This window comes from Triticum dicoccoides, chromosome 7A, assembly GCF_002162155.2.
Source record: "Triticum dicoccoides isolate Atlit2015 ecotype Zavitan chromosome 7A, WEW_v2.0, whole genome shotgun sequence".
NCBI classification, from domain to species: domain Eukaryota; kingdom Viridiplantae; phylum Streptophyta; class Magnoliopsida; order Poales; family Poaceae; genus Triticum; species Triticum dicoccoides.
Window position 1 is genome coordinate 326,388,202 of NC_041392.1, and position 12,336 is coordinate 326,400,537.

The window sequence follows — 12,336 nt, forward strand, 5'->3', positions numbered from 1 at the left end:
CCTATGGATCCTTCTCGATTAAGGATGGCTCGGAAATTAGATTCTAGGAGGTCAAGTGGCGACGAAATGCCACACTCCGGTGTAACAGCCACAATGCGGCTATATCTCCCATGTGTTGGGGCACGACTTAGAGGCATAGCCGCATGGTAGGCATGTCGCAAGAGGGGTAATCTTTACACATCCCATGTACTGAATAAGAAAGGGATAAAGAATCGGCTTACAATCGCCACTTCACACAATACATAAATAATCCATACATCATCCAAGGTACAATCAAAGGACCGACTATGGAACCAAAATAAAGAAAGACAACCCCAAATGTTAGATCCCCGATCGTCCCAATTGGGCTCCTCTACTGATCATCCGGAAAAGAAACATAGTAACGTTCTGAATCCTCGTCGAACTCCCACTTGAGTTCGGTAGCGTCCCCTGCACTGGCATCATCGGCACCTGCATCTGTTTGGAAGTATCTATGAGTCACGGGGACTCAGCAATCTCACACCCACGAGATCAAGACTATTTAAGCTTAAGGGTAGGAAAGGGTAGTGAGGTGGAGCTGCAGCAAGCACTAAGCATATATGGTGGCTAACTTACGCAAAATAGAGCGAGAAGAGAAGCAACGCACAGTCGCGAAGCTAATAATGATCAAGAAGTGATCCTGAAGCTACTTACGCTCAAGCATAATACAAGGCTGTGTTCTCTTCCCGGACTCCGCCGAAAAGAGACCATCACGGCTACACACGCGGTTAATTCATTTTAATTAAGTTAAGTGCCAAGTTCTCTACAACCGGATATTAACAAATTTCCATCTGCCCATAACCGCGGGCACGGCTTTCGAAAGTTCAAACCCTGCAGGGGTGTCCCAACTTAGCCCATCACAAGCTCTCACGATCAACGAAGGATATTCCTTCTCCCAGGAAGACCCGATCAGTCTTGAAATCCCAGTTACAAGACATCTCGACAATGGTAAAACAAGACCAGCAAAGCCACCCGATGTGCCGACAAATCCACATAGGAGTCGCACATATCTTGTTCTCAGGGCAACACCAGATGAGACAGGCTACGAGTAAAACCAACCTCGAGTTTCCCCGAGGTGGCCCCGCAGGCGGCTCGGTTCGGACCAACACTCAGAGGAGCACTGGCCCCGGGGGGTTAAAATAAAGATGACCCTTGAGTCTGCAGAACCCAAGGGAAGGTATATGGTGGTAGGTAGGCAAATGGTAAAACCAAGGTTGGGTCTTGTTGTAGGAGTTTTATTTAAAGCGAACTATCAAGGGGTTCCCATAACACTCAACCGCATAAGGAACGCAAAATCAAGGAACATAACATCGGTATGACGGAAACTAGGGCGGTAAGAGTGGAACAAAACACCAGGCAAAAGGCCGAGCCTTCCACCCTTTACCAAGTATATAGATGCATTAATGTAATTAAGATATATTAATGATATCCCAACAATAACCATGTTCCAACATGGAACAAACTTCATCTTCACCTGCAACTAGCAACTAGCAACGCTATAAGAGGGGCTGAGCAAAGCGGTAACATAGCCAAACAACGGATTGCTAGGAAAGGTGGGTTAGAGGCTTGACATGGCAATATGGGAGGCATGATAAAGCAAGTGGTAGGTAGCGCGGCATAGCAATAGAGCAAACAACTAGCAAGCAAAGATAGAAGTGATTTCGAGGGTATGGTCATCTTGCCTAAAAAGTTCTCAGAGTTGTCGAAAGCTTGATCCTCGTTAGCGTACTCAACAGGTTCCTCCATCACATACCCGTCTCCCGGATCTACCCAAAGCAACAACACAAGCAAAGGACCAACAATCAATCATGGTGCAATGCACAAACCACATGATGCAAAACATGGCATGATATGCAATGCATATGCGTGCTCCGGAAGGGAAAGAATGATCAAGGCATCAACTTGGAAAACCAAGTGTATTGCTGGAAAGATGAGATGATTTCGGTCGAAATCGATATAAAGATCACCGGAAACGGATGCACGGTTTGCAAATGGCAAGCAAAACAAGAATTGCACAATTCCGTGATTAACAACACGATGCCACTTAGAATGCAACAAGAAACTAAGGTACTGCACCCCAACATAACAACAAAATATATGGCAGTGATGTACACAAGATTCTTGACAAAACATGAACACTGAGCTACGGCTGAATCACAGAAGAGCGGGTTCAAACAAGCATGGCAAAAGTGCAAAAGATATCAGCATCACAGACTTAGAGAAATACTAATATGCCAGAAATAACATCATGAAGCAATGTTTAGAGCAAGCAAACATCCTACTACAGGAAAATCATAGCAATACAAGGCATGGCACGAATCTACTAAATTCATAGAACAAAAGTCTCTTACTGATCATGAGCCAAAAAGGCGCACAAGATATGATGTCACCCATGTAAACATAGCAAGTGTTATTAACAGTTCAGACTTAGCAGAAAACAGAGCATGGCATAAACAGAATTATGAAGGCAACTTTGCAAGCTCAAATCACTCACTACAAAGCATTGCATGACAAAACAAGCATAGAATATGCAATATGACATGTTCGTGAAGCTAAAGGTGGCAAGAGCAAGTTCATAGCATGCATGGATCACTAGCAACAACCATGGCAAAATTGATTAACATGGAAACAATCTGCCAGGAACATTTTATAGCAAAAGTAGAGCAAGATTAGGACATGCTAGGGCACTCCATAATTGAAAACAGGGGCATGGATGGATAGATCATAACCATATGTCCATAACACCCTTACTGAAGATACTCAAAACAAGCATGGATCTCTCTGTAGAATCAAGCTTACATGGCATAAAAATAACAGCAGAACAAGGACTTGACAAAATCCTAAGTCCCTGGAAACAGCAATATCACGAAGCCTAGTTTGCATGCTTGTGCTATTCACCACATTGATCACAAAACTACAAGACAAGCACCCCTGTAAAGATGGCATGGCATAGTCCAAAACACATGTAGAGCTCATGCTCATATGAAGCACACATCAAATGTGGCAAAAATGATAAATCACCTTAAACTAATAAGTAGCAGCAGTAAACATTTTATAGCACTCTTGCATCAATGATTAGGGCATAAAGATGAACTCAAACAAGCATGCCGCAATGGAATGAAATGAAGATCATCTCACAATGAACACTTGATATCTCATATGCATGAAACAGAGTTACGGTCATGGAGTTATGGGGCAATGAACATGGCATAGAATCATCATAGAAAAAGGACTTAATAGGGAAAATCGGGTCAACCCTTTTGGATCTAGGGTTCCAGGCGCGCAATACGAGGTTCACCGAGGGAGCTGGCCGGAGTTGGAGGTCGCGGTGGCGCGGGACTTGCCGGATCCGAGGGCTCGCCGGAGCGCGGCAGAGAGGAGGCACGGGCACGGTGGTCGAGCCTCCCGTGAGGAGGCCGGGCGGCGGAGGTCGGGTGGAGCTGGTCGGCGGGGCGGCTCGGTGGTCGCGGGATCCGGGTGGCGGTGGAGAGGAGGCGCGGGGGCGCGGCGACGGCGATGGGCCGGGTGGGCTTCGGCGGCGGCGGGCGGCGAGGAGCCACGTGGCGCACCGTGAGTGGCCGGGTGGTGGAGGCGGACACGTCCGGCGGACACGGAAGTGTCGGCGGCGCGGGAAGAGCGGGGCTAGGGTTTTGGATCCAGAAATTTCGGGGGATGCGCATATTTATAGGTAGGAGGAGGTAGGAGTGTCCAAATGGAGTGTAGTTTTCGCCCACACGATCATGATCCGGCGACGGAGGACATGGAAGTGGTTTGGATGGGTTATTGGGCCGTTTTGGAGGGGTGTTGGGCTGCAACACACAAGAGGCCTTCGCGGTTACCCGGTTAACCGTTGGATTATCAAACAGACTCCAAATGGGACGAAATTTGACAGGCGGTCTACTGGTGGTGTACCAATGCCACTTGGAAAATCTTGGTCCATTCCGAGAACGTTTAACACCCTCTCACGAAAAGAGACAAAAGGGGTGCGTCGGTGCACGTAGGAGTGTCGGATTGCAAAACGGACAACGGGGAAAATGCTCAGATGCATGAGACGAAGACATATGCAAATGAGATGCACATGAAGACATGATATGATATGCATGACATGAACAAAATGCAAAACTAAGAGAAAACCCAACCACGAAGGGAATCTCATAACTTAAAGCCGAAAATGGCAAGAGTCGGAGTTACAATTATGGCAAGTTACATCCGGGGTGTTACAACACTCCACCACTACGAGAGGATCTCGTCCCGAGATATAGGACTGAAAGAACTCCGGATATTCGGAACGAAGGTAATCCTCGCGCTCCCAGGTGGCTTCTCGGTCAAAATGGTGTGACCACTTCACTTTCAGGAATTTGATTCACTTGTTGCGAGTCTTGCGCTCGGTTTCTTCAAGGATAGCAACGGGATGCTCATGATAAGACAAGTCTTCTTGGAGATCAATCTCTTCGAAGTTGATGGTGCGCTCAGGAGTCTTGAAGCACTTGCGAAGCTGTGACACGTGAAACACATCATGCACATTTGCGAAGTTGGACGGAAGTTCAAGTTGATAAGCGAGATCGCCTCTTTTGACAATGATCTTGAAAGGACCCACGTATCTAGGGGCAAGCTTCCCTTTGATACCGAAGCGACGAGTACCTTTCATTGGAGGGACGCGGAGGTAGACGTGGTCTCCGATCTCGAAATCCAAGTCATGGTGCTTGCTATCATAGTAACTCTTTTGGTGTGATTGCACGGCTTTGAGATTTTCACGGATGACTTTACACATTTCTTCAGCTTCTGTGATTAAGTCATTGCCAAGAAGTTGGCGTTCACCAGTCTCTCACCAATTGAGAGGAGTACGACACTTTCTGCCATAGAGAATCTCGAATGGGGCCTTGCCCGAACTCGCTTGGAAACTGTTGTTGTAGGAGAACTCGGCATATGGAAGACAATCTTCCCACTTCATACCGAAGGAAATGACACAAGCCCTGAGCATATCTTCAAGGATTTGATTGACTCGCTCGACTTGGCCACTAGTTTGATGATGGAAAACTGTGCTGAAGCAAATTTTGGTGCCCATGGCCTTTTGGAAGGAGTCCCAGAACTTAGAAGTGAAAATGCTTCCATGATCTGAAGATATCAATTGCGGAATGTCGTGCAAAGAGACAATCCTGGAGGTGTATAGCTCTGCCAGCTGAGTTGCTGTGATAGATTCTTTGATTGGAAGGAAATGAGCCACTTTAGCAAGTTTGTAGATGACAACGAAGATAGCATCATTTCCATGCTTGTACTTGGGAAATCCAGTCACGAAGTCCATCTCAATATGGTCAAACTTCCATTCTGGAATAGCAAGAGGTTGGAGGAGACCAGCTGGGCGTTGGTGTTCTGCTTTCACTCTTCTGCAGACATCACATTCATTCACGAATTGAGCAATTTCTTGCTTCATTCGAGTCCACCAATACGACTTCTTGAGGTCATGGTACATCTTTGTACTTCCAGGATGAATGGATAGAAGGGAATTGTGCGCCTTGTTCATAATGATTTTCCTTAGATCACCTTTAGGAACCACAATCCGGTCCTCGAAGAAAAGAGTGTCTTTGTCATAAATGCGATAGCACTTGTACTTGGGTTGGCTCTTGGCAATCCCATTGTTCACCTTCTTCGCCATGGAATCAAGAAGTTGTGCCTCACGAATTTGATCTTCCAAAGTAGGAGAGAATTGGAGGTTGGCAAGAAAGCCTTGAGGAACAACTTGGAGGTTCAGTTTGCGGAAAGCTTCACAAAGGTCCGGTTGGAAGGGCTTGAGAATTAAGCTGTTGCAGTAAGCCTTCCTGCTCAAAGCATTTGCAATGACATTGGCCTTGCCTGGAGTATATTCAATACTCGGATTGTATTCTTGAATCATTTCAACCCAACGAGTCTGCCTGAGGTTGAGGTTGGGTTGAGTGAAGATGTACTTGAGGCTCTTATGATCAGTGAAGATGTCCACTTTCCTTCCGAACAAGAGATGTCTCCACGTTAATAATGCATGGACAACTGCCGCCAACTCAAGGTCATGAGTGGGGTAGTTCCTTTCGTTGGGCTTCAACTGATGAGAGGTATAGTCCACAACTTTCTTCTCTTGCATTAACACAGCACCGAGACCTTGCAGGGAGGCATCACAGAAAACTTCAAAAGGCTTGGATTCATCAGGAGGAGTAAAGACAGGAGCTGTGACCAGCTTCTCTTTGAGGGTGTTGAAAGCAACGTCACATTCAGGTGTCCAGACATACTTGACATGCTTCTGGAGGAGGTTGGAAAGAGGCTTTGCAATCTTAGAGAAATTCTCAACGAATCTTCGACAATAACTTGCAAGCCCAAGAAAACTACGGAGCTGCTTGACATTCTGAGGAGGTTCCCAATTCACAATTGCAGACACCTTCTCGGGATTAACAGCAATGCCTTTGGCTGAGATAATATGACCAAGGTAAAGAACTTTGTCAAGCCAGAACTCACACTTGGAAAACTTCGCATAGAATTGATGCTCTCTGAGTTTGTCGAGTACCAATCTCAAATGCTTGGCATGATCCTCCTTATTCTTGGAAAAGACCAATATATCATCAAGATACAGCAAGACGAAACCATTTGTGTAAGGGTTGAAGATGAAGTTCATCATGCGAGAGAACGTTGGAGGAGCATTGACAAGGCCGAAAGACATGACAGTATATTCATAAGAACCATAGCTTGTTCTGAATACTGTCTTGGGGATATCTTGTTCACGAATGCGAATCTGATGATAACCCATGCAGAGGTCAAGCTTGGAGAATACTTGGGCACCTTTAAGTTTCTCGAATAGCTCATTGATGTTGGGAAGTGGATACTTGTTCTTTATTGTCTTCTTGTTCAATGGACGGTAGTCAACGCAGAGTATTTACGTTCCATCCTTCTTCTTGACAAAAAAACACCACAACCCCATGGAGAAGAACTTAGTCTGATCAGACCCATACGCTCTTGTTCATCGAGTTGCTTCTTCAACTCCTTCAACTCCTCTGGTCCAAGCTTGTAAGGACGGTTGCAAACAGGTTCCATGCCAGGCTCAAGATCGATAACGAATTCAACTGGCCAGTGAGGAGGCATTGCCAGAAGCTCTTCTGGAAAGACGTCTTGATATTCACAAACGACTGGAAACTGAGAGATGGCATTCAACTCGCCCTTCTCATTGAGAGAAAATATCCGAATGGTTTCATCATGAGCGGCATAGATGACCACATCCTCAGAAGAGTGTGTCAATTGAATCTGCCCGACAGCACAATCAAGCTGAGCCTTGTGCTTATAAAGCCAGTCCATGCCGAGAATTATATCAATATCCGAGTCACCAAGAACAATTGGAGAAGCCAGAAATTTATAGTCGCCCATTTCAATACCGACATTCAGAACTATCATGGTAGATCTCAAACGCTTAGCCGGAGAAATAACTTGCATAGCTCTAGGTAAAACCTTAGTGTCAAAATTGTGCTCCGATGCAAATGGGAATGGCATGAAAGAATGCGATGCACCAGTATCAAATAAGACTTTAGCAGGAATAGAGTTAACTGGAAGGTTACCCATGATCACTTCTGAAGAATCCTCTGCCTAAGCTGCGTTCATCATGTTGACCTTAGCATGCTTGGGATTATGCTTGACCACTGCATTGCTGGCAGATCTCACAGGAGGAGGAGGCAGAAGGCGCCTTTGGTTGAAGCATTTTGTTTGCATAGTGCCCTTTCTGCTGACACTTGTTTCAAGTAACCTCTGAGAGCGGACGGTGATAAGGAGCACTTGACCTTGGAGTATGAGACTGAGCTTTGTTCTGATAGCCTGGGTTGGGTGGGTGGGAAGATCCATTGCCACCTTTGCTCTTCTACTGGTAGGGTTGATGAAACGGAGGAGGAGGAGGCAACCAGAACTTCTGTTGCTTAGCTGCCACTTGAGATGAAGAAGAAGATTGAACTGCATCCCTGACTCTCTTCTTAGATGCCTCACACTTGAGTTGAGCAGCTTCTTGCTTTAGTGCCATGTTGTAGAATTAATCAATCTCAGTCGGCTCAAGAAGCACGAGAGCTAATTGCAGATCTTCTCTGAGGCCACCTCTGAATTGATAAATCATACTCTTTTCATCAGGGACGTCTTGTTTAGCAAAGCGAGCAAGTTTCTGAAACTGGATATTGTATTGATACACAGACATGCTACCTTCCTTGAGATTGCGGAACTCCTCACGCTTGCTCTCAGCAACACTTGGTGGGATGTGATGAGCTTTGAAGTCTTGGCGGAAATCATTCCAGGTAATCACACGACCTCCTCTGGAATCTCTGTATTGTTGATACCACTCAGCAGCTTGGTCCTTGAGTTGAAACGAAGCAAACTTGACAATGTCCTCAGGCCTGACATTGCTACATTCAAAATGCTTGCAAATGTCCACGAGCCAATCGTCGGCGTCTGTGGCCTCGACACAGTTGCTGAAGGACTTCGGCTGGTTTGCGAGGAACTGGTTGAGGGTAGCAAACTGAGGCTGATTGTTGCCTTGGCCTTGATTTCCTTGGTTGCCTTGCCCTTGGTTGTGCTCTTGCAAGATTTGCAAAAGCATCTGAGTGTTGGCGTTAGTGGCTGCCATGACAGCTTGCCATGCCCCCGGAGGTGGAGGTGGTGGCGGAGGGTTTGACTGATCCCCATCATTGCGGTCTGGATTCTGACGCGTTGGGGGAGCCATCCTAAATAGGTTGACATCTGTTAGCATCTTGAAAGACATATATTCAACCTGAATCAATGGATCGAAATTGCAACATAAAGTCTTAACATTAGAACAAGGATGAACGAATGAATTCCAAGGTAAATCATTACAGTTCCATTAAGATTGACAAGCCACTTAGATAAAGGTAGATGAATAAAGCAACAAGGTATGGATATGAACAAATGAATGGTAAGGATTACCCAATCACAAACCAAATATCTGCGGGAAGAAACACTAGAGCTACTTGAATTCCCACCTATAAAACTTCCGACACTTTCTGGTTATGCAATCAGGTGTTGGGGATACAAGGGAAGCATAATATCTCGCCCAAAACTAGCAAATCCTACATCCAGCTATATCCATCCTTCAACACATAACTAAGAAACCTTCGGAAATAATTTACCTCGACCTTCGAAAAGCATCCGTTATACGAGTTATGGCAATACTCCCGAACTCCCGCCCAGTACTGGGTGGCATCGCGGTTATCTCACCAACAACTGCATAAAAGATATTTTCGATGTCGGCGAACTCAGGTATTCCAGAACTGCAACGATAAAATTGTGATGACAACACCTTGGAGCTCAACTCCCCGGGACACTGCTACAACCCCTAAATGTCAGGAGGCACCAAGAACAATGTTCTCGTCACAAAACCATCGGAACGGTTCCAAGATACCCGCGTGATCCTAATTTTTTTCATGAAATTTGAGAAGAGAAGAGTCAAAACTCTACGTCAGAAGGCCTCACCAGAGCGACGAAGGGACTGAGGAGTAAAAAGAATCCTACTCTCCGATATATATATAATCCTAAGACTCAAAACATTTTGTTCTAGACTCAACAACGTCAGCGACTCGATCAAGCAGGGGGCTCCTAAGCCGGGGAAGGCTCTGATACCAACTTGTAACACCCACAATGCGGCTATATCTCCCACATGTTGGGGCGCGACTTAGAGGCACAGCCGCTTGGTAGGCATGTCGCAAGAGGGGCAATCTTTACACATCACATGTACTGAATAAGAAAGGGATAAAGAGTCGGCTTACAATCGCCACTTCACACAATACATAAATAATCCATACATCATCCAAGGTACAATCAAAGGTCCGACTATGGAACCAAAATAAAGAAAGACAACCCCAAATGCTAGATCCCCGATCGTCCCAATTGGGCTCCTCTACTGATCATCCAGAAAAGAAACATAGTAACGGTCCGAATCCTCGTCGAACTTCCACTTGAGTTCGATAGCGTCTCCCGTACAGGCATCATCGGCACCTGCATCTGTTTCGAAGTATCTGTGAGTCACGGGGACTCAGCAATCTCACACCCGCGAGATCAAGACTATTTAAGCTTAAGGGTAGGAAAGGGTAGTGAGGTGGAGCTGCAGCAAGCACTAAGCATATATGGTGGCTAACTTACGCAAAAGAGAGCGAGAAGAGAAGCAACACATGGTCGAGAAGCTAATAATGATCAAGAAGTGATCCTAAAGCTTCTTACGCTCAAGCAGAACACAAGGTCGTGTTCTCTTCCCGGACTCTGCTGAAAAGAGACCATCACGGTTACACACGCAGTTGATTCATTTTAATTAAGTTAAGTGTCAAGTTCTCTACAACCGGATATTAACAAATTCCCATCTTCCCATAACCACGGGCACGGCTTTTAAAAGTTCAAACCCTGCAGGGGTGTCCCAACTTATCCCATCACAAGCTCTCACGGTCAACAAAGGATATTCCTTCTCCCGAGAAGACCAGATCAGTCTCAGAATCCCGGTTACAAGACATATCGACAATGGTAAAACATGACCAGCAAAGCCACCCGATGTGCCGACAAATCCCGATAGGAGTCGCACGTATCTCATTCTCAGGGCAACACCGGATGAGACAGGCTACGAGTAAAACCAACCCTCGAGTTTCCCCGAGGTGACCCCACGGGCGGCTCGGTTCGGACCAACACTCAGAGGAGCACTGGCCTGGGGGGGTTTAAATAAAGATGACCCTTGAGTCTGCAGAACCCAAGGGAAGGTATATGGTGGTAGGTAGGCAAATGGTAAAACCAAGTTGGGCCTTGCTGGAGGAGTTTTATTCAAAGTGAACTGTCAAGGGGTTCCCATAACACCCAACCGCGTAAGGAACGCAAAATCAAGGAACATAACACCGGTATGACGAAAACTAGGGCGGCAAGAGTGGAACAAAACACCAGGCAAAATGCCGAGCCTTCCACCCTTTACCAAGTATATAGATGCATTAAAGTAATTAAGATATAGTAATGATATCCCAACAATAACCATGTTCCAACATGGAACAAACTTCATCTTCACCTGCAACTAGCAACGCTATAAGAGGGGTTGAGCAAAGAGGTAACATAGCCAAACAACGGTTTGCTAGGAAAGGTGGGTTAGAGGCTTGACATGGAAATATGGGAGGCATGATAAAGCAAGTGGTAGGTAGCGCGGCATAGCAATAGAGCGAACAACTAGCAAGCAAAGATAGAAGTGATTTCGAGGGTATGGTCATCTTGCCTGCAAAGTTCTCCAAGTTGTCAAAAGCTTGCTCCTCGTTAGCGTACTCAACAGGTTCCTCGATCACGTACTCGTCTCCCGGATCTACCCAAACTAAGAACACAAGCAAAGGACCAACAATCAATCACGGTGCAATGCACAAACCACATGATGCAAAACATGGCATGATATGCAAGACATGATATGCAATGCATATGCGTGCTCCGGAAGGGAAAGAATGATCAAGGCATCAACTTGGCAAACCAAGGTGCCTCTGGAAAGATGAGATGATTTCGGTCGAAATCGATATAAAGATCACCGAAAACGGATGCACGGTTTGCAAATGGCAAGCAAAACAAGAATGGCACTATTCCACGATTAACAACACGATGCCACTTAGAATGCAAGAAGAAACTAAGCTACTGCACCCCAATATAACAACAAAATATATGGCAGTGATGTACACAAGATGCTTGACACAACATGAAGAATGAGCTACGGCTGAATCCCACAAGTGTAGGTTCAAACAAGCATGACAAAAGTGCAAAAGATATGAGCATCACAGACTTGGAGAAATACTAACATGCCAGAAATAACATCAGGAAGCAATGTTTAGAGCAAGCAAAAATCATACTACAGGAACAAATCATGGCAATGCAAGGTATGGCATGAATCTACTAAATGCATAGAACAAAAGTCTCTTACTGATCATGAGCCAAAAAGGCACAGAAGATATGATAGTACCCATGTAAACATAGCAAGTTTTATTAACAGTTTCAGACTTTGCAGAAAACAGAGCATGGCATAAACAGAATTATGAAGGCAACTTTGCGAGCTCCAATCACTCACCACAAAGCATTGCATGACAAAACAAGCATAGAATCTGCAAGATGACATGTTCATGAAGCTAACCATGGCAAGAGCAAGTTCATAGCATGCATGGATCACTAGCAACAACCATTAACATGTAAACAATCTGCCAGGAACATTTTATAGCAAAAGTAGAGCAAGATTAGGACATGCTAGGGCACTCCATAATTGCAAACAGGGGCATGGATGGATAGATCCTAACCATATGTCCAAAACACCCTTACTGA